The following is a 24,361-nucleotide window of genomic DNA, read 5'->3' on the forward strand; positions in this document are numbered from 1 at the left end:
ACTTATAAGGAAATAGATGTCCTTTTTTGCCAGTTTGCTTTTATTGCATGTCAGGTCTGACATTGTAGCAAGCTGATACTCTCTGTGTAGCCCCCGGGATCATGACAGAACAGGCCCCCTGGGGCAGCAAGGCATCACACTGCCAAACCACCCATTCCTGGACCTGCAAAAAAAGTCAATTCTATGGCAAGAACTGCCAGAGAGCTTAGGTACTTTGTGATAAGCATTACAACACTGCCCCATACAACAGCCACGCGTCATGAAAAGTAACAGGACTCGACACACAAGAGGTTCCTTCCAGTCCTAGGTCCCTGTGCAAGCAAATAATGTTCACATGCAGAGCACTGTATTCTTACGAGCTTCTCTGGACTGAACTTGCTATATCTGTGGCCAGTCCTTTGCATTCTTCTGCTCTGCATTTCCAGATTTGGTTTTGGTTTTGTTTTGTTTTGTTTTGTTTTTTTTCCAACGAACTCTTGTTCCCTAACATTTCAGGGGCTCCTTCTTGTCTCCTTATCCCATGCCAAGGATCCTAAATGCTTCTCTTACCATTCCTTGTCATTCCTTTCCCTCCCATCATTTTACATTAGATAGAGATACATGCAGCTGCTCTAGGTATGTACACACACAACAGCAGTAACTGTGAAAGCAAAGCATGCCATCATGCTCTTGGGACTTGATTATCTGTAATTACTTAGTTTTTCCTGCCAGTATTGGAAAAAGAAATAATACTCCACCAACACCAGCCACAGGATCTTTAAAAAAAAGATGATAGAACAAATAAATTGAGGTTGGACACTGATTTCCTCATCAAAGGAATACCTTAAAGAGACCCAATTAATGTTGGGCTCTACAGGTTAGCTTCAGAGACTGTCTAAGGAGAGCCATTTGATCTCTGGATCTCATGCTGAGCCCTCTGGAGAGATGTCAGTCTACCAGGTGTGGCGAAAGCCCACATGACAGACAGCTACACTTGGGACTTACTACAGCCCATTCCTTTAGCAAACAGTAATGATCATGCACTGTACAGCTCATTTCAGATATGGTAACAGCATTTGAAATTGAAAGACCATTTGCCCAGAGATATCTACATGGAGGTGTTTTGAGCAGATTCCCCACAAAAACACCACGGCAGACCTACCATTCAGAGATATGGCAGGATGCAGTGTTAACATACCCAAAATGAGAAGGAAAACTTCCCACTGGAATCCAGTCCCTGCACCCAGGGCTCAGCCTGCATGCACATGGCACGCACCCAGGCTGGCCCCCACGCTGGTTAGCTCAGCAGCTGTGGCCATGCTCTGCCTGTGTGCTGACGAAATGAAAGGGGCTGCTGAGGATCCACACCACTTTCTTCGGCAGCAGACAGAGAACCGACAGTATGATCATGTGTGTCAACTACAGCTCCCTGCTGAGCACCAGAGTGTTATATGCTGAAAGCTGGCCAAATTTTCCCCGAGGTTTCCATGAGACTGGCCCTTCTGCTGATCGGTCCAGTGCTGCTTGGACACTGTGAAACAGCTGCTCTGCTCCAGGCTGAAGGGGCTACTGCACTGCTCCAAAATGTGTGCAGTGCTTCAGGTCCTGCCTGCTGTCATCGAGCCCTTCATGCCACTCAGTCACACTGCATTCGCTCCTGAAGAAGGATTCTTATTACAGAGTCACCTGTGCCTATTTCTTACCCACATTTAGCATAGTGTTAAGTCCTCACTCTCACCCTTTGGATGGAAAAACTCCACTGTGCATTGAGCAGGCAGTGTTTGTGGCGTATGTGCAAAACCCATGTCCTCCCCATGTGCTGTGGGGCTGCTTCCATGCTGCCACTCAAGGAGGACACAGAGAGAAGAAAGGTAAGGTAGAGGAGGGTAAAGGCACTGTCAGTCCCCAAATGCTACAGAAACACATAGCAATATCGGTGCTTTCACAGGGGCTTGGTGCTGCACGAGGAAAAAACGGCTCTCAGTCTTCTGTGAGTAGATGTGGGAAAGGAAATTACTTGCACCAGTGCACCTGTAACTCAGAAATTGCACAGCTATGTAAGCAGGGTAGAAGAATCCAGATGTGCAGTGATGGATGAGGCCACCTCAAGGCTTTTGAGACATGCAGGCAGAATTTCACTTCCCTGAGGATGAAAAGTTAAGCCTCTAACAGGGATACATAACTCCCGCTATGGAAAGAAACAAGATAAAGATAAGTGACAGCAACAAAGGAGAGATCTAGCGGGTTGAATCTGCTTTTTGCTAGGGAGAAGGATGGTGGCCATGCTTCTGCAGCAGCAGCCACTACTGCATCTTTTCCACAAGCCCCCTCCCAGGCTCAGCTTTCTGGGCTCCTGAACACAGGCAAAACAGCATGGAGAATCACAAGCTGCTCTGTTGCCCTGCAGTTGTCTGCTTTACTGGCAAGCACATACGTAGTCTGTGCCCATAGCCAGCCCTGAGATTTTTGCTGGCTAACACAACAAAACCCACAGCACAAAACATAACACATGGGCATAAACAGCTGCCACATTTCTAAGCAAGGGAATTATGTCCAGAAACCTGGGACTGGTCTCTGTTCTTTGCAAAAAACCCTAGCTTCTCGCTAAGCAGGTGGCAGTAACAAATAGGAGGGACGCATTAATGACAGGGGGCTGGGACTCAACCATTGTAAGGCCTCCCAGCATGGGGATGCTACGAGCAAGGAGCTCCTGTCTTGCTAGGATGCTGACTGTAGAAACTAGCAAGTTCACAGGGCCCAGAAAGCAATGCTCTGTTTCAGCTGAGCCATAAAAATAAAAATGCTAACTCCAGTGATAATGTTATTGTTTGTAAGCATATTCCTACCGACAGGTAGTCCACATTGAAATGTGCCAACATTTTCACTTGCTTCTTTGTGCTCAGCCAGAAATGACACGATGCAGATAATCAAGGCAAAACAGGACCGTAAAAACAAGCACATCCATCTGTCAAATCACAATAAAATCCCTAGTCGCTGCAAGTTTGTTCAGCATTTGTTTTGCTTAATAGCAAAATGGTTTTCCAAGACAAGAGCAGAGCAATATACTTTTTCTTTTTTTTTTTTTTTAATTTAGCCCCCCCTGCCTTTCCCTTCCTCCCACCATAAGAGGATCTAGGCAGCCAAAATTAAGTACCCCAATATGACACCTTCATTTCTATGAACAAATATCTTCCAGCAAATTAGGGCAAATGGTGTGCTTTGTAACACTGGGAAAAAAAAAATATCCCAACTCATTTCCTTATCCACTTCCCGCTGCTCATCAGGCAGGAAAGGTGAGCCAAGAATTCCATAATGTCTATTAGAGGGCTAAATAAACCCAGAGAAAACAGATAAAGTGTTTTTGATGTTAAAGAAACAGGACACAAGCAGGTGGTTTCAAAACTAACGCTTACTGTTCACAGTGAACAAAAGTTTACGTCACAAAATTTCTTGTTTGTTTCAAGTAGTACTGCACCACAGCAAGAAAGCAAACTGATGTTTATCTGGGAGTCATAACCAAATTTCTCTTATGTAAGGACATATCATTTCAGATCGTATCTACAGTGCTCTTCTGAGAGAGATCTTTAGACTCCAGATTTGTGAAATCCAGAACTTCTGATAGCATTAGTTTTGTTTTTAGTTATGGGAAGAAAAGATTGTCTGTTGCTATAGGGGCACGGAATGACAATCAAACATCCACATTATGACTGCATAGCTACAGCTGAATAGATAATGGTTCTTGGGTTTGATATTTTAGTTTCTCCTTTTTTTAGTTATTTTTCCCCCAGAGTAGTTCTGGTTTGGAATGAGATTTTCAAGCTAAAAGTTTTTGGGTTGAAGGGAGTCCAACAAAAACAAAACCAAAAAAATCAAAAAAGAAAGATGGAGGAGGTAGCCCTGAATATTTCATTAAACCTGATGTGAATTTTTTTTCCCATAATTTCTGGGTTCATTTAAATGTCTTTGCAAACATGTCAATTTTATTTTTTTTGAAGTGGCAGGTGCCACTTCAGACAGCAGGTGCTGAAACTGCTTTCTCTAACATCTCATAGGGACATAGGCAGCTTTCAGCTGTGTTACAATCCAGATGAGATAAATTTCATCTCAATAGCTGGGCCTGCAAGGGACCAGCTGGAAAGGCTGTTTGCTTCTTTTGGGAGAGGCTAGCCTTAAAACAGAGCAGCGGATATCTACTCTTACTCGACTCAAAACCACAGAGAGGGCAGAAAAATAAGAGCCCTTTGGTTACCGGCTAGCTCAGACTGTCCTTTACCTAAGGCAGGAAACCTGGTTTCTGCTCTTCCTCACTCAGAGGTGATATTAGAAAACTACCTCTTGCATCTCAGATGCCCCCATAGCCATTCACTCACTTGCTCTCACTGGCCTGGATATCTGCCTGTTTTTAACGGTTCATGTACAGCAGAAGCAACCAAAAGCAGACTTCAGAGCAGCCAGGAGCTTATAACGTCTAGCTGGAAGATTTGAAACAGGAGCCCATGTTCCCGGGTTACATCGAGAGGAACAGGGACTTGAATGTGGGCTGTCACATCCTAAATGGACACCCAGGTCTGGTTATCCCACTTTTCCATATGGAAGCAACAGGAAGATGTCCAAAACCACAAAGCTTGCTCTGCAGAGTAAAACAGTTTCTAGCCCCCTACTAAAATTGCTGCCTTCTGCCCTGGCCCTTAACACCAAGAGCCTCCTTGAAAGTTAATATAGTTTCTTCTTTCTGACAGAAGGCAATCTTTGACCTGCAGTGAAATCACACTGTAGAGGTTTATCTAGCAGAAAAGTCCTTTTGCCTGGACTCTGACTCGCTGTTGTAATCAATGTTCGCAACCTCAGGGAAACCTATCCATCAGAAACACCTCAGAAAACACTTATCACCTCCTCGCCTTCTGAACATGAGGTGAGGGCACAACCTGTGCTTTAGCTCAACTTATCTGCTCTAGTGAAATTCAGGAATTGCTGTCAGCAAGTAGGACACTTGCTGGGACTCCAGGAAGGGAAATACTGATTCAACCATTGTTGAGCCATAATTGAAGGTTTAGGTTTACTCAAATGAGGTTTAGGAGGAGGCTCAGGACTTTTTATGTGTTCTCTCAGCCTGTATTGCTTTTCCCGTTCATTTGTGAAACAAAACTGATCTGTTACTTTGCTTTCCTGGCTAAAACAACAATGTATCATTAGAAAATTAAGAGAGAATTAATTACCTTCCTCAAAACAGAAACTGGTGGAACAATTTATATTCTAGATCTCCAGTGTTAAATCTCCCGGAACAGTGCTATGTGCACGTTAAGCAAAGGCTTGCTGTTCTTACAGTAACACCTTTTTAATACTGCTACTAATGAGAAACACTGTAATGCCTTGTGAAGGACCATTCTGTCCTAGAGAGTGTTTATTATTTTAAATGGTCACATCTGAATTATGTTTCTCTTCACTTTAAGTAGTTTTAGAAAAAATTACTACTGATTAGTTATGTCTATATCTAAAATCTTTAACCTAAAATGCCTCCACTGCGCTCCTTCCTTTCTCAAAGAAAAAGTTACAAATGCACTTGAGTGCAAATCTCTTTCTTGCCATTTTGTCACCATTCCCCAATTCAAATGAAGGTCTTTGTTCATAGGTAAGTATTGTTAAAAGATGACATATAGCACTATTGTAACAAGACTGACTTTTTTTCCTTGTCCTTGTCACAAAACATGAATCCAAGTAACAAAAGCAGAGGCAGAATTTAACTGTTTGTCACAGTGATTCCTGGATACCAATAATGAAACTCCAAACACTGTATGAAGTCTTTTGTGGTACATCGTACAGAACTCAAATTCCATCTCAGTCACAAGAATAGAAAGGGCAATGTCTCTTCTACCTGCCTTGCACTTGTCAGTCGCTTATAATGGATTTACTCTTCCTTTACCTCGGTGTATGCTGGGCAGCATAAGACAATGTAAAAGAGGACATCTGTTACAGAAAACAAAAGCGCTTGCTGAAATGCAATGCAGCAAGGAAGGCTCAACTACCAATAAACTGAAGATCAGAAAAAGAGGAAGACACCCATTGCAAGGCAGGTTGGAAGCAAAAGGCAGCAGCATATTGCACTAGTGACTGCATCTCTGCAGGCCTCCCCTTCCCTGTGAGTCAGAGGTGATGACGGCCATCTGCATTCCTGTTGAGGAGCAGAGTGAGGGAGCAAGCCTGGCTGTGTGCCTACCCCACTTCACTTCTTTCCTGTGGTGGTGGAGATCAAGACCTCCTGCAGCACGAGATCTCTTATTTTGCTGACTTCGTGCTTTGGGAGAGCCCCTGCTGCCCTGACTCTGCACCAGGTAACAGAGATTGTGTGTTTGTCTGTAATATTGTTTGAATCAGTGTATTTTCCCCAGATTCAAACGTCCCACAAGAAACAAGCTTTTCTTTTCAATGTGAACTAACTTCTAACTGCAGGTTTCTTCTCTAACAGAGAGCCAGAAATATGAAGAATACCCATGATCTCAAGAAAATGTGACTCTTGGTTCCTTACACTGTAGTTTGCAACAATGCTACAGATACTCACACAGCCCTGCTATTCGATGTGTGGGTCTTAGCTGAGTTTCAGTCTAAGTGACTTTCTATCCCAAGACTTTGTAAACAAACTGTAGTTGTCTATTCATGAGGCTTTGCAGTAGCATAGCACAGCATTGAAAACACTAGACACTCAGGTCACCTCTTCCCTTCTGGGACAGGAAAAAAGAGACACAGAGTCAAAAGGCTGAGAAAGTAAGGTTCATATTCCTAAATTTTCACTCCACATAGAAACAAAACAAACAGAAGAACCCCAAAGAGTTCTGGTACATTTTATTTTCTGAGATTGCCTTGGATGACTAGAGAAAAACCTCTTGCTACCCAAATCAGCATCTGCCTTTCTGGTCCATCTACAAATATTTCATGGAAGTGGCAATAATTACTTTGTCAAATTTCCACTAGGAACCAAAATAGATTTTGAACTCTCATAACATCTTGCTCGTCAAGTAGTGGATGTCCCAGCTGAGCTGAGGAAAACTCCATCTATTTAACTTGGTTGACTTACACAGAACCTTTATCCCTTCCTCTGAATACTATGGTTTCAGGTAGATTTCCTACTCTCCTTTATCTTGCTAACAGTGTTGAACTGAATCAGATGCACTTCTAATATCAGCAAATACTGAGAGATACAGGGGAAGAACACTAGGTACATTGCAGTTATTGCCACAACAAAATAAGTTGACTAAAATACCGCCAGAGTACAGGGCTTCTTTCAGAAGCAATTTATCAAGACTCATAAGTGAAAGCGATTACATTTGCAGTACAGTTTAGAAGATTGCCTAGCACCATAATCTGAGAATTTTTACTGCTAGTTTGGATTACTGCTTGGCTATAAATCCTGTTTAAACAACCCTAGAAGGATTGCTTCAAACCTCAGAAGCACAAGGAGTTCCAGAACAAGCCACGTTCAAGACCAGGAAGGCTGCAAGCTTCAGCGCCAGCCACCTCTGGAAGGCTAATCCATAACGGACATATCAGAACGGTTCTTTATGTGTTAACCTATTAGTTTCCTGGAGGTTTATTAGGAAGGTGTGAGGTCAACCAGTGACTAAATATCAATTAATTATCAAGGTTGGATTTATTGAATTTAAGGAGCTCTCTAGAAGGTAAATCCTGGCATGTTTCATCGAAATTCATCTGAGGTCTCAGTTGAAGTCCAAGCCAAGAGAGTTTAATGCATAAAATGAAAAATCAATCAAACTCAGTTGGATAATTTGCAACAGATGCTTTACACTGATCCTCTGCTATGGGTGGCATTCTCATCATATGCTTTAAAAAAAACAGGAGGTAGAAGGGGTAGGGGAAAAAGAAACAAAACCACACAAATTTATATTAGCTAGTGATAAGCCAAGGAAAAATATATTCCACTTACAGTAATAGAATCAGAAAGCATTGATGTGCTAAGATCTGATCTCTTTTATCCTAGATTCACCTGTCACAAATAATAATCTTTTTGTAAATAGAGGAAAAAAACCCAAGCAAACAGATATATCTTCTTCTGTTCATTGTCTCTGTGAATAATAGTGATACCAACAACATAAAAAACTTACAAAACAGCTAAGAAAAGGATTTCCTAAATTAGCATCTAAAGAGTTCAAGAAATATAATCAAATAGAGAAGAGTACCCTCCTACCACAGATGGATACAATATGAAATACATGATGTCTTAGAGAGTGAATCAATTAGTCATTGCTCCATTTCTGTGTCTCTGGTACTAAAACAGTCCCAGGAACAAATTGTCTCACAATGGAAAAAGGAAGAAATTTTAAAGGGAAATGGCCATAGTGGAGCATAGAGCTAGACAGCATCAGAGCTCTAGGTAAAGATTTCTCATGCAATTAACATTGAATTGCTTTTCCCAAGAGAAACCATTGGGTCAAAAATAATGTAAGGATGCAAAATTAAGGCAGAGATGAAGAGATTTTGAACACTGAATGACCACTATGTTTTCTATTCACTGTGACAACCATGTCCAGTAGAGGCTTTTATCTAAGCTTTGAGGCCCATAACATAGACTTTCACATACTAGCTAGTCATCTGGTGACCTTTGTGGACAAATCAAAAGACCACACAGTTCATCAGGCTTACTATAGATATCTACCTTAGTAAGTGCTTCATCTATGATAGGTGAGCAGGACTGCACCATGAAATTGTATTTCTCTTCACCAAACCTAAAGGATCACATGCAGAACACCTCTATATAGGCATCTAAACCCCAAGTGTCCACTGTAAGTCTAAGGAAAAGCTGCAATTAGTACACCTGTTGGCAGGCAAAGAGGCAAGTCACTTGGTACCACTTGTGCCTGGTCCACCTACAGTACAGGCACAAAGAGCTTGGACTTGTGCTGAGGCACACGCTTGGTCCTCTGTGAGCTCAAAGTTTATTCCTAAATGTATACCTGTGGACAAAGAGTAAAGATGGCAAGAAGGACCAAACGTCCACATCAAATAACATTGACTTAAGCTAGAAGTATTTTCACCAATTTCTGTGAAAGCAGAGTTTGGCCAATTGGGACAATGCCTGGAAATCCCACAACCTAAGTGCTTTTTCCAAAATTAGAAAACGTTATTAAGAACCAGCTATCACAGACCTGAGGCCTTTACATAGAAGCTGAATGTTCAAAGTTATTCTGTACCCAGAAGTCCTATTGTAAGATCATTTAAAAAAGCAGAGCAAAACCCAAAAAAATCACCACAAAAAACTGAAGCTCTTAGCACCCCATCTGCATTCAGTATGCTGAGCATATTTGAAAAATCTGACCTTAAATGATTATCTCCGACAGGATCATGTTGGCAAGAAAAGGAAGGGGAAAAAAGTATTCTTATAGCCAGTTGAAACTGGGTATCTAGTTTGCTAAACATGCCTGACTTTCTTCCCTGATATTCATCACTTTATCTCAGGCTATTGGCTATTCTTGCACCAGAACCCGCATCAAACTGTGATTTTTGTCTTGACAGAATCTCTGTATTAGAGGGAGAACAGCATTTGAAATATACATGTATATTGTTAAAAGACATATGACTCCTCATCCCTCATTCAGGGCTATGAAAGACCTTAATGCTTGGTTCAAATGTGGGGGAAAGGAGGGAAGCAAAAAGAAATGCATGCTTTAATTTGGAAACCTGGCTTCTCTACAGCAACCACATTCTGCACGAGGCATCAGCAACCTACAAGAATAGAATTGATGACAGTTAAAAGAACTAAGCTTTTTAACAACAACTCTCAGGAGCTTTTACAGCTTTTGAACTTATACAAAATACAATAACTGGTACTGGTATTAGTTCTAAAAGAGAAGTGACGCACAGGTTAGAAGGAACATTTCTTAAATGTCTATGTATCTATGTTACGTCTGACTTCTGTATTCAAGAAAATCTGTGCAGGTAGGAGACTAAATTAAATAAATCTCTGTCTAAAGTTTTCTCCTATGCTTCATACACTAATCCTGCTGCATAGGCAAGAATGAAAGTTTTTAAAATTCTTTTTCTACATGTTATGGTGCTGGCTTTTATTTCATCTTTTTTATCTTGGTCAGCAAGATTAGACAAATCAGTTTCTCTCTCTCTCTCTCTCTAAGAATCCATTTAATTTCGCAGTTTTCCTGAACCAACAGGCACACTGATGATCCATTTTCTGGCTCGCAGAATATTTAAACAGTAATAAGTATATTTGAAACCCTATGGAGAAAAAAAATCCCAACCAAACAAAAAACAACCCCTGCTGCTAATATATAATCTGTTTTTAACAGAAGGTCAAAAAATACCAAACAAACAAGAAAACCCACAAAATCCTGCATAGCACGGTTTTAATAAACTGTCTTGTTTTAGTTTGAAATGTGAAAAGAGAAAACAATATCAAAGGACCTTTAATACAGCTGCACAGGGAACACTGACAGTAAGGACTCAGGGTAGCTAACTTCTGTGTTTGCTGCAAGATTCTGAAGAGGGGGGTTTGGATTTATTTTGCCAGCTCCTGGAGTCACGTGGTTAGGGAAGAATATTTTGTTTAGCTTTTTAAGAAGATGGTCCACAGTTGTTCAGAAAGTGGAGAAGGGACCTTAAAAATAGAAACCTCTACAAAAGCTAGATTATGTCACATAAGCTTATCTCATTTGACCTTCAGAATGATGATTTCTGAATTCTTATAGTTAGCAAGACTTCGTATTTCCTACTGTTTCTTCACAACCATCTTACAGACCTCTGCTCTACAAAACAGAGATGGATTTATGTGAAACCTTTCCCCATATGAAACTGTGTAAGGAGGAGTAGAGAAGCCAGACGTTTACCTGTCATCCCAGAAATAAAGGAGAAGCAGGGTACGTACCACTACAGGGAGGACGGTACTGATGTTCCCCCTGAGCACCAGCCAGGGGCTGCGGGCAGTGCAGCCCTGTGGGGAAGCCCCCCAGAGCCTACAGCAGTTTGCAGCCAAGCCAGGTTTTGCAGTCTCTGCCTCCAGGAGAAGTTGTACCTTTTTTTTTGGGGGGGGGCCTACTAAGAAGAAAGTCTCTTTTCCACATACACCTATTTTATTTATAAATATGCACCTTTATAAATAAATCTTTGCTGGGAGGCATCAGCGCAAAGGTTGATGGCTCCTTTCAGTCTCCTAGTCATGCATAATGCACAGATATAGCGAGTAACAGCCATAAAACCAGAACTGAGATGAGTTAAACTGTCTGGATTCAGGTGTTACAAAACAAGGCTGTTAATGTTATTCCTCTGAAAAGGAAACTACCAATGCAAGGAGAGGCCCTTCATGGCCAGGGATGGCATTATCTTGACAAATGGGGTGGGATGATTTTGCTTAAAGAGAAAGGGAGGGTAGATAATTTTAAAATTACAGCAGTAATTCTAAAGCTGAACAACAGTTTAAGTCTTCCTCTTCCCTTACAGCACATAATTGAGGCAATATCATTACCTCATTACCAGCAGATACTGCTCTAAGCTTTGAAAAAGACCTCTAAATAGCCACTGACACTGTGTGAAGAGTTTTGAGAAAACATTGTGTTTAGGGACAAATTTAATTATTCATCACATATTTTCTGACTCAAATGGAAGAGCCTTTGCATTGTAAGCCACAGACAGAAGACGGCAAGAAATTCCTGGATGACAATGCACAAAGTGAGAGCTATGACAGCACCATGGAAAAGCAGGCCAAATTATTTTGTAATGCAGATGGTGGCCCCAGGACAGTATCCCAAACAGACCTAAGACAAAGTATCTTATACCCGTGTTGCATCATCACTACCTAATTCCTAGCTTTGGGCCTCACTTAATGGATGTGTATTATCTCTTCCTCATCTCTAACATCCTCCATGTCTTTTGTTCGCTTTTGGTCAGCCCTTGCAATTTCCAAACTTTTTTGCCCATATCCAGTGACAAGACTCATACAAAACTGGAGACAAAAAACTTTGCAGTCTGGAGAAAGTTGCACTCCTCTCATATTGGCACTTGGAACCACATGTGTGAATTTTATATGCATTACCAACACCACCCTAGAATAATTTTTTTGCTTCTTATATGAATGTATTTACAACAACTTGCTGTTGCCTATTGAAGAGACAGCCTCCCCCCTTCCTTTTCTGTATGTCTCCTGCTTCCCATGCTGTCCATCTGGAATACCTCCTCAGGGCCAGGTGCAGTCATAAAATGATGCTTCTCAGCCCACTTAATTGTCCTCAAGTGACAGATGGGATTTGACTATAGCTGGTAAGCCATAAGCACATGAAGCAGATGAGCAGTTAATTAGCAATGCTCGTGTTTCTGTGCAAATATCTATAGAAACTAGACATAAAAAGATAGCCTTATCAAGCCAGCTAGTCCATCGTCTCTCTCCTAACACTGTTTTTTCCTCATTTGGTACGTTTTAAGGGTTTGCTTTTTTTCCCCTGCAACCACTTTTAAAAATCCCAAGTGACAAAGCTTCTATCAGCTCCCTTAGGAAACTATTCCACAGCCTAATGAATCTTGCTGTCAGGAAATCTTTTCTGAATGTTCAGCCTAAAGCTAATTCTTGAAAAATTGAGCAGGCAAAAAACAAAAGGAAAAAATAATAGCTGATAACTTTGTAGAACTATTTCTAAAATCAAAACCGAACCTTCATGTTTTCTAGGACACATTAGCACTTCTGTAAATGGTTGTATTAGGAAAAGAATCAGCACAATTTTCTCCTGTGGTAGATTTCACTTTATCCTACTGCATTACACAAATCTAAAGATTCTGGTCATTAAAAAAAAAAAAAAAAAAAGAGAGAGATCAATAAGGTAGAAATGAATGTGGTGATCCCAGAAAGGAGGGCAATGCAGCCAGTCTTCCTTATACTCCAGTTCAAGACACAATGGTCAATGTCTATGCAAGCAGACAGTCTTCCAACTTAAATTAATTTATTGAACCAGTATTCAAAACACACAGAAGAGACTGAAGAATTTTGGTTAAAGAAATCCCTCCTAGGACCCAGCTATTTCATAAAATAACTCAGGATTTCCTTAGGTTTTCAGAGCAGCTCAACAACACCTGAAAAAAGGCGCTAAAAACTCAGCCTAAGGAAAATTACTCCATGAAAATACTGGAAATAAAGACATATTTTAGTATATTTCTACCTCATCTAGTATGTTTCTTTTATATACATATGCCAGTCTTCTGATGTTCTTACAGGCTGAGTCTTGAGAAGCCTGTTTATGGCACATAAAGAATGAAACATAAAAAGTGTCAGCCTCAAGAAAGAAAGGAATTCCAGATCCTGACAGTTGTCTCTTTGCCAGTCCTTTAGTCTCTCCTATCCTTTTTTCTCTTGGTTTAGAGCTTTCCCTGTATTATTTTCTGTCTGAAAAGTCTCTTCCTAGAAGAATCTTCCACCAGCAACAGTAAAAACTCCCCTGGAGATGCAAGGCAGGTGCCAGTGAATTACCCAGCCCATACAAAACTCGTATCAGTCACAGACTAAACACACTCTGAAAGCCCTAAATTAAAGCAGCACAGGCTATAGAAACCTTATCTGTTCATCAGTAAGATATCTGCTTGAAAGAGTTTCCCCTGTCTGCCTTACCTTCTAACTTGTTACAAGAATTGAGCCCTACATGCAGGACCTCAGACACCTGCACCATCGGGAACCGCAGCCTTCCAGGAGGCCTTTCGTCTATATAGCCAGAAGTTGTTATTATTAGACTTTCAGATCAATGGTTTCCTCAAGAGAAGTCAGAAGACTTGTTCTCTTTTCAGCCTAAAGAGACCTGTAACAGAACTTAACCTTTTCTTCCCAAGAAGTAGGTGAAGGCCTACCAGCTCCAGCCACCAGACCTCAGCAGTAAACCTCCTGGTGCTCCCACCAACACAACCAACCACTGCAACTGTCAAGAAGCCCAAGGTACAGATAAAACAATTTTCACCTAACAAGGAGGGAAACACTATAAAAGCTACCTGAATTACTTGAGCCAGAGCCTGTGATTATATCAGCATAGCTTCCAAATCAGAGGTGCTAATAACTTAGTAAATTCAGCAGTGAAGCTCTGTCTCAATATCCTGGTAGAAGATCACTGTTTCTGCCCAGACTTGTAAGCATTGAGTAATTACCACCTCTTTGCATTCTGCTGAAATACAGCTGTGGGCTCAGCGAAACACCACATCAGGCTGTGTCATGAGGACTCTTGGAATCAGAGTATCCTGAGTCAAATCAGTTTGAACAAATATGAATTGTGTCCTGCTTATGGTATATCCAGCCCAGTATATTGTCTCTGTTAGTAGTCAATGAAAGAAACCAACCAAAAAAGCCAAAAGTAATGCAACCCTAGAGTGATAATTTCCTCTCTAGACCTCTTGGCTGCTTGTGGTCTAGCTAACATTGTTAGCTGAAGATACTGTCTTTGGAAATGAAAAAACCTGTGTTGTTCTTTCCTCTAGTCAACAGTTCTATAAATCAATGCAAACATTTAACAATCCCTGCATTCTGCAGGAAAGGGTTTCACACCTTTTCAAAGCCTGAAGTGCCTCATTTTGCTTGTTCTGGACCCATCACTTGCCAGCTTAAACTGTTGTCCTCTAAAACTTCTATTAGAAGAGACAAGGAAAAAAAGTATCTTTCATAGTCTTAGATATCTTGATCATAACCAGCCAGAGTAAATCTTTTCCAGGCTGAGGAGGAAAAAGGCTATTCAATCATTCTTTGTGCAAAAACTGCTTCATACATACATCCAGCCTGCACTTCTCTGCATTTTTTCCTCTTCCTCTTCAGGGCCAGAACTGCGTAACAACATTGGTAAGAGCACTGAAGTCACTTAGCAGCTCAAGATGGACTTAAATGGGCTTTTGTATAAAAACAAGGGATTGTACTGGTTTATGCCCTTTAGTGCATGCTTAGCACTAAAGGCAATGACCAATCTACTGTTACTGGATAATCTTCTGCTGTACCTCCACAGGAGTACCACTTTGTACCAACCAGCAAAGCTCACAGAGCACTTTCCAGGGATGTCCAGTAGTTTTAAAGGGACTAGACCCCAAAACTCTTTCTTTCCTGAGCTAGGGAGTACAGGAAGACACCTCAGCAAATAAGGAGATGTTTGTGGCATCAGCCAGAATCTCTTCGTTCTGCCATTCTGTTTCATTATACAGAAAAGTAAATAAAATAATGACTGAATCATCACCTGAAAAACCTCAGGAATTCACAAATAATGAGCTTATTGACGACACAGTGAGTAAACCATCTATATTTAATGACTACCACTGTTCTTACTTCTCTTGTGGACTACGTGTGCTAATCACAGGACCTGTCTTTGAAGATTTATTGTCACTTTTCATCTCTGCTATAGTCGCATATTAGAAGCTTTTGCATCAAGAAAAACAAGTAAACATGCTGCTGCTGCTGCCTGAATGATGCAGGGAGTTAGAATGGGACTTTAAAGCAGGAGTAAATATGACTCTTTTAGGATGGAGTCATAGTTATTTACTCCTCAGAGCTACAGAAGTCGTATGTCCTCGCAGTCCCACTTAATGCTCTTCAGGGTAACCAAGATGACCTCTGCCCCAAAAAGGTGGAGTTATAGTTGCTTCCTCTCTATCAACTGGCTTCATTCACCACTCGATAGTATTTATACAAGGTGAAACAAATGCCGGCACTGATTTTCAATTGGTGCCCAAAGCCTGTGCCCGTGGGTGCTGTTGGACTTAGTCTGACAACATTTGAGGTGCTGCTGTCTGGTTTATGCACACCCTCATATTTGGATTTGGCAAAATGGGTCGACCATCGGGGGTTATGTTCGTATCAGTTGCCACACAAATAACGTCCTTTGGACTTGTGAGACAAAGTGGCCACTAGAACCATCAAAGTTCACAAGGTATTGGTGGAAGAGGGAATGAATTTGAGCAGACTGGAGTTTGTTAACTGTGAGATTGATGGTTTAGAATGGTTAAATAGACAGATTTTTGCTATTCTATTCATCTGAGGTTGACCCACTGAGCGTCTGGGGCAATCAAAGTGGTGGTATTTCATAGGCGGGTGGGAAGGCAATAGTACCTAGGGATGACAATGGGTTCAGAATCACAATGTATTATATATCCTGCCAAAAGACATGAAGTACCAGTCTTTACTTAGGTGGGTGGGCCACCTTTGCTTAACCCGGAAAAGGAACATGTATAATTGTACATATGTTTGCTAAATAACAGTTTTTTACAGATAGTGCACCTTCATTTAACTGAATGTCATGGGATATAGAGTGTGTCTGAGTAATTATGAGAATTATTAGTACAACTGATAGACATGTAGGACCATCAACCTCTTTTGGGTAACTGAGGTTTGGACAGCTGAGACTGGATTGTAGTCTGCAGAATGAGGGACTAGTTACAATTCAGACAGACGACACCGAATGTGAAATGGGTGGTTGACAGCTGCAGTGTAGAACCTTCTTTTTTTCCATGGCATTTTTTGTTTGTTTATCAGTGCAGACTTAAAGGTAGTCCTGTAAAAGTGACAAGGAAAAACTGTGATCAGGGGACTTAAGACCTTTTTTGCTGGGTTTACAAGAGTAATTACAAATCTTGTAGAGGATGACTTCTACTTGGTTTTCCCATATGAGCCATTCATGAGCTGTTTGTATTTTTTCTCGATAAATAACTACACCAGTGATTTTGAGTCAGCTGAGCTTTCTGGTTTTTCTAGACTGACAATTTTAACAGTAACCCAGATTACATGGAAAACACTAAGAGTTAATTTATCCATGTTTGCTCAGAGTCCTGAGTAGAAGATGCATTAAAAGTATATAGTGTTGTTACAGCAGTATCAGCATACTAATACAGAGTCCCCAAATCTCTGCACTCTAGGAAGATTTTGACTTAGATCATCAGGAAACCCTCATTCCACTTTCCCACGACTGAGAGAGATGAATCACCATTAAGAATAATCCCTAACAAATTTAAAAGCAGAGTAGTTGTGAGTTTTATTTTTAACCATAAAAGAATACGAAACATGTATCAGTCAACAGCATTTCCAGTACAAAGGGCACCGAACTGCTGCACGTGGCTGCTCTACCACAGGAAACTTTCTCTTAGTTTTTTCAGCTGCTTCTTCTACTTCTCAGCTCTCACAGAAACATCAGCAGTAAAGTTCTTTTTAATTCCTTGATGATCAGTCACTTGTGTGTCCCCCTTCACCCCTCTTTGCTTCTGCAGAGCTAAAATTCAGAGGTTAATTGTCTCCAGAGATTAGCAACTGTGATGGCCTGCCTTGCCACGGCCCAAGCCTCCCACTATAATACCATGTGTTCGTTGCCATTTTACCTTCATATTACCCATCTTGTGAAACTTAAAACAAATTCAGCATTTTTACAGCCTATTTTATTTGGAGAAGTCATTGAACTATTTGTTCCCTTTATGTATAGCCATCCACAAAGAACAGACCTACTAGGGCAAGAAAACAAATGAGAAAGGAGGAAAGAAAAATTCTACAAAGAGAAGAGGTACCATCTCTGAATGGCTATCAGCTTATTAAAAGTGTTAAGGAAGCCTGATTTTATCAGAAATTGAGAGACAAGTTTGACTTATTTAGGTTAGACTGACTAATTGTAATTTGGAGAGTGTCTGTTTTCTAGAAAATGCAAAAGCTTACTTTCTGTAAAAACAGGACAAAAGACCGTATTAAAGCTCTTCATGTGATAAGAAGTTTGAGTTTATTTTCACAGAAAACCCACAAACATGCCAGCTGAAAATATTAAAAAAAAAAACGAAGATGTCATCGAATAACCACCCACACACACATAACCAGTAAAATAATTTGGACAAAACCTATTCTCTGATGAAAATGTTCATTGGAAATTCTTTACCGGCTCTCATTAAGTTGTGTCTCTCTTTTTGCCAATGCAGAGTTATTCCCCTGAGTGTATCCTTCATCTTCACTAGTCTATAAACACTTTGTAGATATCAGAACACTTACACTTAAGACAGGTCTCTCACATATATTAGTATTGTCTCCTATTACAAAAGCAGAAGTGAAAAGCAAAGTTTATGCCTATGGCCAAGGATGGATCTAATCATATGCGCACACCTGTGCAGCATGTGTATAAAAATATATGCTTAGAGATTCGAAAAAAGGATTAAAAGGATTTGAAAAGAGTTTAAAATATTTTTTTGAGCTGACTTGCAAAGTCTTACTCAAACAGGAGGAAGATATTTTTTTTAAGTTGGACTCTTTTAACCTTTCCAAAAACATTTATTGATTTTGAAGTGGAAACATAGCTGTGAACTAACAGAGCATTTCATTTCCAACTACCATTTCCATTTCAGAAGTGATCTAAGGTATAATACATAAAAGGGGGAAATATTTCCAAAATTATGGAAATTGTAATCATGAATTTTGCCCTAACTTTTTCTTTGCAATCAAGTGTGTGCTTTTGGTAAGTTCTACTAAGTCCTGCATAGACTGTTTCTTTCAGGCCTACTTTGACTTAAAGACCAAAGACTTAATTACAAGGCTGTGCTTTCTCCCGGAGTTTTTTTCTGATTTTGTCCTACAATAAATGAATATAAGTTTATACATACATATGTCACAGGAGTTGGTACTGTCATTTTCCTTGTGAGGTGCCAGGATTTACTGGCCATCAATATTAAAATGTTCTTACTGTTACACTGTCTACATTTTATTTTTATTAATTTTTAATGGTTGTTAGAAGTATTGATTTAAAAAATATTTATGATTTAATCTTTATTTTATTTGTTCTTTCATCCCAATTGTTTCATCTGTATTTGGTAAACAAATGCCTCATATTCTAACCATGATTTGCCAGCTACTAATATTCAGGATCTGTGTAATCACTGTGTAATCACTGTACATGTTGTGTTCAGACTGTTGGTCATCCTAATCACATGTGATACGGGTGCTGCTGCTTCTCTGAATGACTAACACACTTGAAAGCATGGACATTTGAATATCACACTAGTCAAACAAATCTCAGAAAAAATAATGGGAGTCCGAGTGACCAATATCACTTAATGTCACACAAAGCTTAACATCTGTCAATGGAATTACAAGGAATCATCTTCTTACTGAGTATCAATTTCCAGATGCCTACTGATAAGCTCATATGTCCTTTTCTTATCTGAGATCAATATGATTTTTCTACCTGATGCCCTACAAGCATTCAGCAATATCTGTTACTCTATTACAAGACAATCAAAAAAGGACTGTGTGCTGGCAAGGTGAATGATTCTATCTTGTTCCTTGTAAGAATACAAAAACAAACAAAAAAAATTAAAAAAAAAAACCAACAATAAAAGTACCCCAAGATAGGTTACAAAATAAATTTACAGCCACAGGAGAAATTGTTGTGAAGAAAAGTGGAAATTATTCAAAGAATGACAGCCTGAGATTTCCTATTAAATCTTTCCAAACAGCTCTCAGATAATGCTTTGTTTAAATGTTGGAAAGGCTCTGAAAAGTCAATCAGGAATGGAAAGAAGGGAAACAAAGGTTCAAAACTGTTTTCTTTTGTTCTTAAATGTTTTTGCCATCTGTGATTAAAGACTGCAAACATGGCATAATCAAATTGGAGCATGAACACAGCCCATCTTCCCTTCTTGAAATACTGTGACTGAAGAAACAGTCTTCCGAAAACAGATCTGATATTGCTGGGGACTAAGATTTGCTGCACAAACGACATCTCAAGCTGCAATACGCCTTTTACCTAAGCCACCAACACAAGACATATTTAGGAAGAACAGCTGGCTGCAGAGTTCATTTTTGTTCTTTATGTACTTGCCGATATAAAGACAAAAGAGGGAATGATTGTTGGACTGTGAGTGCAACTACATCACACAAAAAACCTGGGAGGTGTTTTCGGTTTTCCTAAAAGATGCTTGATTTCCATCATAGAATGAGTTTGTGGAAAACTGCACTTTTAATGTATACATTAAGCTCATCATAGTTCCATGATAAAACAACATGTGCTATCAAAAAAAAGTTGAAAACTTTTTCATTCCTTAAAATGAACATGATTAGATGAACACAAAATAAGCAAAAAAAAATCTGTAAGTAATAGAAAAAGCTAGCACAGCCTAACAAAGACTTATTCTCAGGCCTTTCACCAGCGTCTGGCTAGGTGGTGGTTTAAGGACCCATATATCTGATGATATGTGTATGTAAAGCTGACTCCAGCTAGGTCTCAGTTTCAGTTAGGTCACTACGTGATTTGTCTGTGATTTAACGCTAACTACAGCAACAGGGGAGTAGCAGGACGTGTCAAATGAGAGGACGAGATCAATGAGCCATGCTGGAAAGAACTGCAGCAGCTCTTTCTTGGCCTGAGGGCATTATTTACTTTTAAATGTAAACCCTATAGTTGAGACAGGATGTAGCATAGCTTTGATTTTTCCATTCTGTGTTAGGACATTGACATAGGGTAGAAGTCATCAATGCACAGAAATTCACCATGTCCTATCGCAGCCTCTTGCAGGAGGATGGATTTCTTCCTTTTCTTGGCACAGTATCAAATGTAGGGATGTTTCCTGAGCCACTAACCCACAGGGTCATCACAGACCTTTGTTATGCTGTTCACAGAGTTAGGCAGATGAGAAATTTGTCAAAGAGGAAAAATAAATGCTAAGATGGGCATGAAATGCAGCCATTTGACGTCCAGCACAGAGGAGACAGATCTCAGCCCATCAACTGCACTCTCTCTGGAAAAGATACCATATGAAGATGGACCTGTCACATTTTAGAGGGTCTCACATTAATTTGAAAGCTTGTTGCTAGGTTCTGCTAAGAATTGAGGTAAGGTGTTTTAATTATTAACACGTGACTCATCTGTTCAATGATGACAACAAAAATCTTTGTGTTCAGTGCTAAGGAAACATAAATAAATAGCATCCTCATTCCACTCACTGATTCAGAGATGTGAAAGAAAGATGGACAAAACAGAAACAAATTCATCAAGGGCTTGAATAAATTTTTCCATGTTCACCAAAAGGCTAAAACAAGTTAGATGTGACAAACAAAATACCCCATGGTGGCTCAAGGAGGGATCGTGTACGTATACTGTGACTAAAGACACATATCGTAAGCCTCTCTTTAGCTTAGCCATGGCACTCTGTCTCTGTAGCAAGAAGAGTTGTACAGATATCTAAAGAGACAGAGACATCTTCTTAGTCATACCACTTCTGAGTCTTCTTTCTCTCTTCGACCTCCTACTACCAAAACGGCTCCAGTCTTTCTCCAAACATGACCCTCTTTGCCCTCAGTGCAATTGCTCTCACAAATATCCATCAGGCTGCTCTTCAACTCCTCTGCTCTGACCCTCTGCCAGTAAGACCAGTTCTCTCCAGTTCACATGAAACTGCTGTCACCACCCACCCCTGGATGTGAAAGAAAATGTCATATATTGAGGCACCTGAAACTTCTCCTCTCACCCACTGGAGGACCTTCAGGTCCAGTCAGGGTAGGCTGCTGGGAGACTATGGGCACGGGAAAGCTCACCCTCTATGAGATTTCTGGCCACAATGTGTAATTGTGAAGCCTCTCAATAATCTTCCTCCTCACCTCAAGTAGATATCACTGTCAAAATGCGTCTGGGGAGCTGTGAACAGATGTACCTGTGGTGGCAAGAAAGGTCACACTGTCCTTGCAAAGTTGGTGTCAGCTGAAGCCTTCATGTCTTTGCGTGCTATTTGATCATGTGAAACGGGATTAGAAAATACTTACATACCACACAGTGGTACTTGTCAAGCAAACTGGGATTTTTTAGGGATAACTACAATCTATTTTGATTATAGGCAGCCTGCAAAAAATCCCTTGATCCTCTCCTCCATGAGAGATTCTGGGACCTAACACATTTTTCCGCTGAGCTTCTCCAGAGGAGATAACATATCTGACCTGACTACAGGGAGAAAGTGCAGTCAATAATTTGGAGAGCACGGAATCAATGTTGTACCCTTCTTTAAAAACCAATATACAGTAAATATCTGCCAGCAGCAGTGGTAACATTCACTTACAAAGGAGATTACTCATACAAAATGCCAACTAGCCATCCATTTAGGAAACCAACAAAATGGTCTCTGTCCAGATAAGTTATGTCTTATCAATACAGTTTAGCTGCCTTCTTTGTTAGTTTAGTACACTTTCTTCACATGCAAACCATGCAGAGCTTTCTGAGTATCACATGTATTTAACTAGTCACAGGAACATTCACAAAGAGAAGGAGATCAAATGACTACTGAAATGATTGGGAGGGGTTTGATTTTCATCTCTGAGGAGACAGACATTTCTTGTTGGCTGCTTTCAAACCAGACAGGGATTGCTGAGCGAGCCATGACAGGCTTTTTTTTTTCCTCTCAATTTTTCCTTTTGCCATTTGACTGCTCATTGTTTTCATTCTGTACTAAAAGAGCAGATACATTTTTTAAATGCTGTTAACAGAGGGATCTGATCTAAATTCTGGCACAGTCAGTTTTTCCTTTCTAGCACACATACAGTTGCTGCCCTTATCCTGATATCAAAAGCCACCCATCCTGCCACTGCAACAGAGGATGCAGCATATTTAAGACATCTTCTTGTCCTTTCCCGTTCTTAATTTTTATCTTTAGGCTGTAACAAAAGGATTACTCATTCTAACTGACATATATACTAAAGCTTTTCTGAGGAGCTTAGGCATGACAAGAGAATGGCTGAAGACTCTTTACACCTGGTGCCATTTTGAGCTCACTTGCTCCTCAGCCTGCCAAAACAAATAGCATCTCTAAAGGCAGGAGAGGAAAAATTCCTTTACTTCCTCACCAGTGTGTGTATTTCATCCAATATTACACGTGTCTGATCCCCACAATCCATGTGGCTTGATCATATTGAGGTCTTTCAAAGTCTGTCTTTCTCCCAGCTAAGTCAACTCAGACTCTATAGTCTGACCTGGACAGCTGCAGCAATTTGTCTCATTCCTGCACACGAAGATTTATGCACAGCCCTGACCTACCTCCTCTGGCTTCAGGGTAAGAGTCACACTGACAATTCTCTGTACCTGTGCCACACATGTTTTCCAGAGATTTTCAATGCAATGTTTGCTCTATTAAAATAGACAAGGTACTTTCAGCCATCATGTACTTTCTGTTGAATGTATCCTTAGTCCAGCTTTCTTTTCCGCTTGGAACCTATGTTGCTATTCACTGGGATGCACCAGACCTACCTCTCACCTTCTGACAAACCAGGGTTTGGGACCCTGGATTTATTGCTCTTCCAGGGCCTTGTCCTTTTCTCACCTCTTTCCATAGCAGTACAGTGATAGCAGATCTGCCAAAAGATTAGAGACCACTTCCCTCCTGAGCAGCCATTCGCAGAAGCCTCCTAAATGCTCCGTTATACCACTTGTACTATGGCTGCAGCCATCCTCTCATGTCTACTCTTATTTAGCTGGCATACTCTTTCAGCACAGAAGTTTTCCATAGCTGGAGAAATGATTTCAAGAGCAGACATCCAGAGGCCCGGATATCTCACAGCTCTTGTTGGCGAGACACTCCTGAAATAATCCCACTTGGCCAAGTAAATTGACTTCCATGTAGGGCTTGGCAGAAAAAAGTTTTCTGGTCCCATGAATTGAAATGAAAGTGCTCACTGTTTTCTTGGCCTGAATGAGCTAGAAATGTTTAGTTCCAGCTCAAGTGACAGATTTGCTTGTCATTTAGCAAAATGGGATTTGAGCACAGCCCCTTTTACGACCAAGTTTCATGTGAATTCTTTTCAGTTTTCATACAAAATGCACAAACTGGAAAGAAATAATAAAATTTATCTTCCACCAAAAAGATGGGGTATTCTGGTAATCTTCTTCCTACATTTTTTTCAGTTGGGAAATTCATAAAACTGACCATTTTCCAATCATGTTTCATGCTGATAAATCTGTACTTTCATGAGAGGAATAACAACTCTTATCACTGAAAAAAATCCTACTCAGCTCTGCCTTCTGTGTAGGTCAACAGGGATTCTGCATAGGACCAGACCCTGACAGCACATCTCTTCCTTTTCTCCCTTGTTTTCAAATCAGCATTTTTTTCACTGAAAGGAGGCTTTCTGACTTTTGCTGCTGCTGCTCATTTCGTATGCTGAAGTTGGCATCCTGGATTTGTCATCAATGTTTTTCCATGAATATGAGGATGTCATCAGAGACCTGGACCATGGGCAGGACAAACCAAATGACAAGAAGAGGGAAAAATTGGAAACAGTCATGCAAATATTCTGAAGTATGGAGACAACCGCTGCTCCCAGGGAAGCAGAAATAGTTCTAAATGACACGCCCTTTTCCCTGTTTTCCATGCGGCATCACTGTGGGTCTTTCAATGACATGTTTACATCTGTTAATTTCAT

The 24,361-nt window shown here is 40.4% G+C and overlaps 1 protein-coding gene across 2 annotated transcripts in view; it reads right to left on the minus strand.

The window, feature by feature from the left end:
• LRFN2 (leucine rich repeat and fibronectin type III domain containing 2) overlaps positions 1 to 24,361 on the minus strand; it is a 161,763-nt gene that overhangs the window by 133,768 nt on the left and 3,634 nt on the right. The gene's annotated exons all lie outside the window — the stretch shown is intronic.

The sequence above is a fragment of the Opisthocomus hoazin genome, chromosome 2 (assembly GCF_030867145.1).
Source record: "Opisthocomus hoazin isolate bOpiHoa1 chromosome 2, bOpiHoa1.hap1, whole genome shotgun sequence".
In the NCBI taxonomy this organism is placed as follows: domain Eukaryota; kingdom Metazoa; phylum Chordata; class Aves; order Opisthocomiformes; family Opisthocomidae; genus Opisthocomus; species Opisthocomus hoazin.